The sequence below is a fragment of the Bos grunniens genome, chromosome 2, assembly GCF_055505025.1.
Source record: "Bos grunniens cultivar Pamir isolate PY7600 chromosome 2, Bosgru_T2T1.0, whole genome shotgun sequence".
NCBI lineage: Eukaryota > Metazoa > Chordata > Mammalia > Artiodactyla > Bovidae > Bos > Bos grunniens.
In genome coordinates, this window is record NC_141166.1 from 132,936,622 (window position 1) to 132,943,426 (window position 6,805).

The window sequence follows — 6,805 nt, forward strand, 5'->3', positions numbered from 1 at the left end:
AACAGTTAAGTCCCCCCAGGGACTTGCATGGGGCAGGTAGGAGGGGCTGGCAGCTGTGTGAGGCCCTGGGTGGAGGAGGGGGAAGTGGAGATGGGGAGACCTGTTGGGTGCGTGCCTCCCCCGACCCTCGCTCCCACCCCCACCCTGGGCCTCTTCAGAGGATGCTGGGTTGAGTGGCCCTGCACAGCTCCACTGTGCCCAGGGATGGGGCTGCCTCCTCTCCAGACTGACTCTTCAGCAGGAAATGAAATTTCTAAGGGCTGCCATTTTGTGACATGGAGGTTACCAACTCCAGGCTTTAGAAATCTCCCTTAGGCCAGAGGCTAGCTTGCAGAACTGGGGTGGGCCTAGCACTCAGCCTGGCATCAGGCATTCTAAGGTCTTCCAGTGTTTCAAGAGAAACCAGAAATCCAGATTTTATGTGGTATCTCCTGAGTTTTAAAAATTGATAATGAATTAAAGAAGCAACACAAGGATGTCCCTGGCCATCCAGCGGTTAAGACTCCACACTTCCAAAACAGGGGGCATGGGTTTGATCCCCCGTCAGGGGAGCTAAGATCCCGCATGCCATGGTGCAGCTGAAAAAAAAAAAAATACTGAGTGGCTCTAATAAGACGCCTGTGTTCTATTGGGAGGTATTTGCATCAAAATGTAGAATAGAGTGTAAACAGCACAGATGTTAAAAAACAAAACAGAAAAGCCACTGTCGGGCTGAATGATTTTCTAGCTGGTTGTCTCATGGGTCCATTTTTGCCTCTGAGGTGGAGTCCAGGAATTATGGGACCAAATCTTTAGAACAGCATAGAAGATGTAGAGGGCTTCCCTGGTGGCTCAGAGGATAAAGCATCTACCTGCAATGCAGGAGACCCAGGTTCAATCCCTGGGTTGGGAAGATGCCCTGGAGAAGGAAATGGCAACCCACTCCAGTATTCTTGCCTAGAGAATCCCATGGACAGAGGAGCCAGGCTACAGTCCATGGGGTTGCAAAGAGTCGGACACGACTGAGCGACTTCACTTTGAAGATGCAGAGGTCGGGTCAGCACTGCATCCTCCCAAGCACGTCCCCACTTCATTTCTTCTCTGCTGCTCCCCAACACCTGGGATAGGCCTGGTGCCTGGTGATGTCCAACTAGTCATTCCTGAGGAGGTGATCCACTTGGTGTATTCTCCATAACTGTGCCCCAGGGGTCCACAACTTTGTGTTTTGTGCTGTGGTGACATTGTGTAAATATGTGTGAGCATCTGTGAGTGTGACTATGTGTGTGATGTGTCATATGTATGCGAAAGTGAAAGTTCCTCAGTCGTGTCCGACTTTTTGCGACCCCATGGACAATACAGTCCATGGAATTCTCCAGGCAAGAATACTGGAGTGAGTAGCCTTTCCCTTCTGCAGGGGATCTTCCCAACCCAGGGATCAAACCCAGGTCTCCCACATTGCAGTCAGATTCTTTACCAGCTGAACCACAAGGGAAGCCCAAGAATACTGGAGTGGGTAGCCTATCCCTTCTCCAGGGGATCTTCCTGACCCAGGAATCGAACTGCAACCTGCATTGCAGGCAGATTCTTTATCAACTGAGCTATGAGGGAAAATGGGTGTGATTGGTGTGTGTATGGATGTGTGAGGGCAATTTGTGTCTATGAGTGTGTGTTGGTATGTCTGTCAGTGTGTGGATGCGTATGAGGATGTGTGATTGTGAGTGTGTAAATGAGGGAGAGCATGTGTGTGAATAGGTGTGAGTATGGGTGTGAGTATGGGGGAATGTACATGTGAGCAGGTGTGAGTGTATTTGAGACTGTGTGTGAGCAGGTATGAGTGTGAGTGAGTCTGTATGAGACACACATGTGTATATGGGCAGATATGTGTATGGGTTTGTGTATGAGAGCATGTAATGTGCAGGTGTATGTATGGGAGAGTATGTGAGTGGGGAAGTGTGAGTGTGGGTGAGTGTGGGGATGTACATGTGAGCAGATATGAGTGGGTGTGTATGAGATAGTCTATGTGAGCAGTTGTGAGTGTGGGTGAGTGTGAGTGAGTGTGAGTGTAGGTAAGTGTACCTGTGGGCACGGGCAGGTGTGAGTGGGGTGAGTGTGGCAGCATGTGTTGTGGGCAGGTGTGCGTATGGGAGACTGAGTGAGCAGGTGTAAGTGTAGGTGACTGTGGGAGTGTGTACATGTGGGCAGGTGTACATATGGGGAGAGTATGAGTGGGAAGGTGTGAGTGTGGGTGAGTGTGGGAGTGTGTATGTGTGGGCAGGTGTGCATAGGGGGAGTGTGTGAGTGGGCAGGTGTGAGTGTGGGTGAGTGTGGGAGTGTGTACATGTGGGCAGGTGTATATATGGGAGAATGTGTGAGTGGGCAGGTGTGAGTATGGGCTAGTGTGGGAGTGTGTACATGTGGGCAGATCTGCATATGGGGGAGTGTGTGAATGGGCAGGTGTGAGTATGGGTGAGTGTGGGAGTGTGTACATGTGGGCAGATTTGCATATGGGGGAGTGTGTGAGTGGACAGGTGTGAGTGTGGGTGAGTGTGGGAGTGTGTACATGTGGGCAGGTGTACATATGGGGAGTGTGTGAATGGACAGGTGTGAGTGTGGGTGAGTATGGGAGTGTGTACATGTGGGCAGGTGTACATATGGGGGAGTGTGTGAGTGGGCAGGTGTGAGTGTGGGTGAGTGTGAGTGAGTGTGAGTGTAGGTAAATGTACCTGTGGGCACAGGCAGGTGTGAGTGGGGTGAGTGTGGCAGCATGTGTTGTGGGCAGTTGTGCATATGGGAGACTGAGTGAGCAGGTGTAAGTGTAGGTGACTGTGGGAGTGTGTACATGTGGGCAGGTGTATATATGGGAGTATGTGTGAGTGGGAAGGTGTGAGTGTGGGTGAGTGTGGGAGTGTGTACATGTGGGCAGGTGTGAGTGTGGGCTGGTGTGGGAGTGTGTACATGTGGGCAGGTGTGCATAGGGGGAATATGTGAGTGGGCAGGTGTGAGTGTGGGTGAGTGTGGGAGTGTGTACATTTGGGCAGGTGTACATATGGGGGAGTGTGTGAGTGGGCAGGTGTGAGTGTGGGTGAGTGTGGGAGTGTGTACATTTGGGCAGGTGTACATATGGGGGAGTGTGTGAGTGGGCAGGTGTGAGTGTGGGTGAGTGTGGGAATCTGCACATGTGGCAGGTGTACATATGAGGGAGTGTGTGAGTAGGAAGGTGTGAGTGTGGGCGAGTGTGGAAGTGTGTACATGTGGGCAGGTGCACATATGGGAGAGTATGTGAGTGGGCAGGTGTGAGTGTAGTTGAGTGTGCAAGTGTGTACATGTGCAGGTGTACATATGGGGTGTGTGTGAGTGGGCAGGTGTGAGTGTGGGTGAGTGTGGGAGCGTGTACATGTGGGCAGGTGTACATATGGGGAGTGTGTGTGTGGGCAGGTGTGAATGTGGGTGAGTGTGGGAGTGTGTACATGTGGGCAGGTGTACATATGGGGAGTGTGTGAGTGGGCAGGTGTGAGTGTGGGTGAGTGTGGGAGTGTGTACATGTGGGCAGATCTGCATATGGGGGAGTGTGTGAGTGGGCAGGTGTGAGTGTGGGTGAGTGTGCGAGTGTGTACATGTGGGCAGATCTGCATTTGGGGGAATGTGTGAGTGGGCAGGTGTGAGTATGGGCTAGTGTGGGAGTATGTACATGTGGGCAGGTGTACATGTGGGAGACTGTGTGAGTGGGCAGGTGTGAGTCAGGGGTGCTCTGCCTGCTGGGGACCCATGCTCCTCTCCAGGTTGCTTTCCCCTCTCTGGTGTGGGCTCCTAGCATCTCTGCTCAGATGATTTGCCCCTGGGGTCCTGCGTCCCCACACCAAGGCCAGGTGGTCTTGTGGGGGAGGCTGTGTGGGAGGCCCTGAAACCAAGACCGAGGGGCAGGTAGACATCTTGGGTATTGATATCCTGAACCAGCGGGCATGGTGGAGCAACCTCAGTCAGCGTCAGGCAGAGTAGGAAAATCACTCAACCGCGTTCTGCCCCATGTCCCGATCCACAAGGCAGTGAGAGATAATAAAGTGTGTTGCATTAAGTCACTAAATCTTGGGATGGTTTGTAAAACAGCTGTAGATAAGCAGAATAATCAATGTCTTAATATTTCCCAAATGGTAATGTGTCATGTTTGGTAAAAGGTTTCTTTCATGTTGCTTCAGTTTAGGAAGAACTATGTCAGCAAACCATGACAATTAAAAAAAATAAAGCAACAGCCCAAATCCCAGTGAGACCCATGCTAGTTCATTCATTTGGATTCAGTTCTAATGATGATTACTTATTTTCCCCTGTTAGTGGCATCAATGGTAACTAAAGTTAGCCTTGGCTCAAAAATCGATAGGTTATTTTAGAGTCCAGCGGAGAGCAGAGAGCTGTCTGATGACTGGTGACAGGGGTGTGGGGGCTCCGACTGGCTCTGGGCTGCCCTCCTCCCTGCTCTTGTCTCCCGGGTGGCAGTGGGGAGCAGTGGCCAATGGCCCCCGTGGTCCACAGCATGTGCAGAGGTGCACAGAGCTTCTAGAGGGCCCTTCTTTTATGTGACGAGGCAGCAAAAGTCCAGCAGAGCCACCGTGTTCCTCTGTTTATATGTTGGAGTCCTAACCCTCAGCCTCTCAGTATCTGACCTTACTCGGACATACGGTCCTTTCAGAGGCAGTCAACTTAGAAAGAGGCCCTGGGTGGGTCCTGATCCAGGGGGACTGGACCCCTAGTAAGAAGAGGAGATTACACGCAGACGGACACTTAGGGAGGGCCCTGTGGAGACCTGGGGAGTCTGTGAGCCAGGGAGCAAGGCCTGGGCGGGGCCCTTCCCCACTGCCTCAGGTGGAACCAGCCCGGCTGGCCGAGATATCATAATGTCTGTTGTTAAGCCTCCCGGCTGTGTCACTTTGTTATGGCGGGCCTCGTGGATGAATACACTCATATGTATGGGTCACAGTCACGTCCACCCTCGGGGTGGCCATGGTGTGTGCTGGCCTGAATTCCGGGGCCCCCTGTTTGGACACCCATCCCCTCACCATCATGGTGTTTCCATGGCCTCCGTGAGGTGGGTCCTCAAGCCCTTCCCAAACTTGACTGTGTTTGTTTCCAAGCTGATGCTCACAGCACCACACTGCACTCATCCCAAAGGCCCTTTACATCACATGTGTGGTTTTGTCTCTCTGTGGCTTTGTTAATGTGAGGTGAGGGGTCCCACAATGGGGACAACCAGCAGTGGCCCTCCAGCTGGGTCCTTGGGCCCTCCACTTCTGTGTCTCATGGATGAGAAGCCCCCAAGGTGGGACAGCCTGGTACATTCTCTGTCAAAGCTCCATGGGCAACTCTCGGTGATCTGCCCCCAAGTTGTCCCTGACTTTGCACATTTGGACCCAGTGGACCTGGGGCAGAGGGGCAAAGACGGGAAAGCCCAAATAGTTTCTAGGAGATGCTGTCAACACTGGGCGTCAAGTGGTGTGGGGGGCGGATCCCAGCTGCAGAGACCACGCCCCCCCAGCAGCCAGATCCAATGGCTGGTCGAGGCAGGAGCATAAGGCCGCTCCGTTTGCTCCAGCCCTGCTCCCCCTGGCACAGTTGTCCTGACTGTGATGGCCGAACCCAAGGCTGAGGCAGGATTGGGGCTCCCAGTGGGCAACCTCAGAGGAACAGCAGTGTGAAGTACGGCGGGGCTCTGAGCAGGCCTTGAGGGCGGCTGTGGTGGGAAGCAACTGGCGGAGGGCCAAGGCTGCAGGAGAGAGCGTGTGGGAGACAGAAGGCGCAGTGAGGGTCAGGAGCAGGGTCAGCAGCCTTGGCGGTGTGGTGATGGACACTGAGCCCCAGGGGAAGAGCAGGGCAGGGCAAGGGCACGGGCTGAAGAAGCCTGCGGCCCAGGTGACTGCATCCAGCTTCCTCAGGAAGTACCGCTGCAGTATCCCTGGGGCTTTTCATCGAGGGTCCACACTGGTTTCCTGGAGGCAGGATCAGAGAGAGTAGACTGGACAGGATGATTTTTCGAGAGTGATCTTGGGATAAAGCAAGAGCAGGTGGAGAGCACTGGGGCTGCTACACACGCCAACTGCTGGGCTGCAGTGGCCTTCAGAGATGTCCCATGGGGGCAGTGAGCTGAGGTGGCCAGGGCCTATGCTCCTGCCTCCACCAGCCATTGGGCCTGGCTGCCTGGAAGGGTGTGGCCCCTGCAGCTGGGGTCCGCCCCCTCCTTCCAAATTGCCCCCCACACCCATTTAGGCTTTCCTGCCTTTCCCCCTCTGCCCCAGCAGCCCCCTCCCAACCTTCCATCCCCCCATAAGCAGGGATGCCCAGGGGATATCTCACGGCTGCTGGCACCTGGGTCCCTAATGCTTGTCTGGCATCTCCTCTCTTTGCCTTTTCCTCCTCTCCTCAGGCCCTGGCTATCTCTGGAGGTGCCTGGGAGCTGTCTGGGGCCAGCTCTTGGCTAATGTCACGTATTTGGTGGTATCACAGATGCTGTGGGCTCTTCTGAGACCGCCCTGCCTCCCAGGAGTACCACCCCACCCTGTGTTCAGTCAGGGCTGCTTCTCTCCCCTGCCTGAGCCAAGAGACCAGAGCAGGCTGCTTGGGCGAAGAAACCTGTTTGTGGCCAAGCAGCCACCTGTGCCCTGAGAGAAGCCACAAGGGCCTGAGCTGGGCCAGTCAGATTCCGCAGTCAGGGGTCGTGTGAACTGGGGAGGCCAGCAGAGCCTGTGCGCAGGAGGCAGCTGCATGCTGCTGGCAGGGAGCTGGTTGGGAGAGGAGAAGGGGGCAGCGAACAGAGGTGCAGGGAGGCACCCACCCAGTGGGA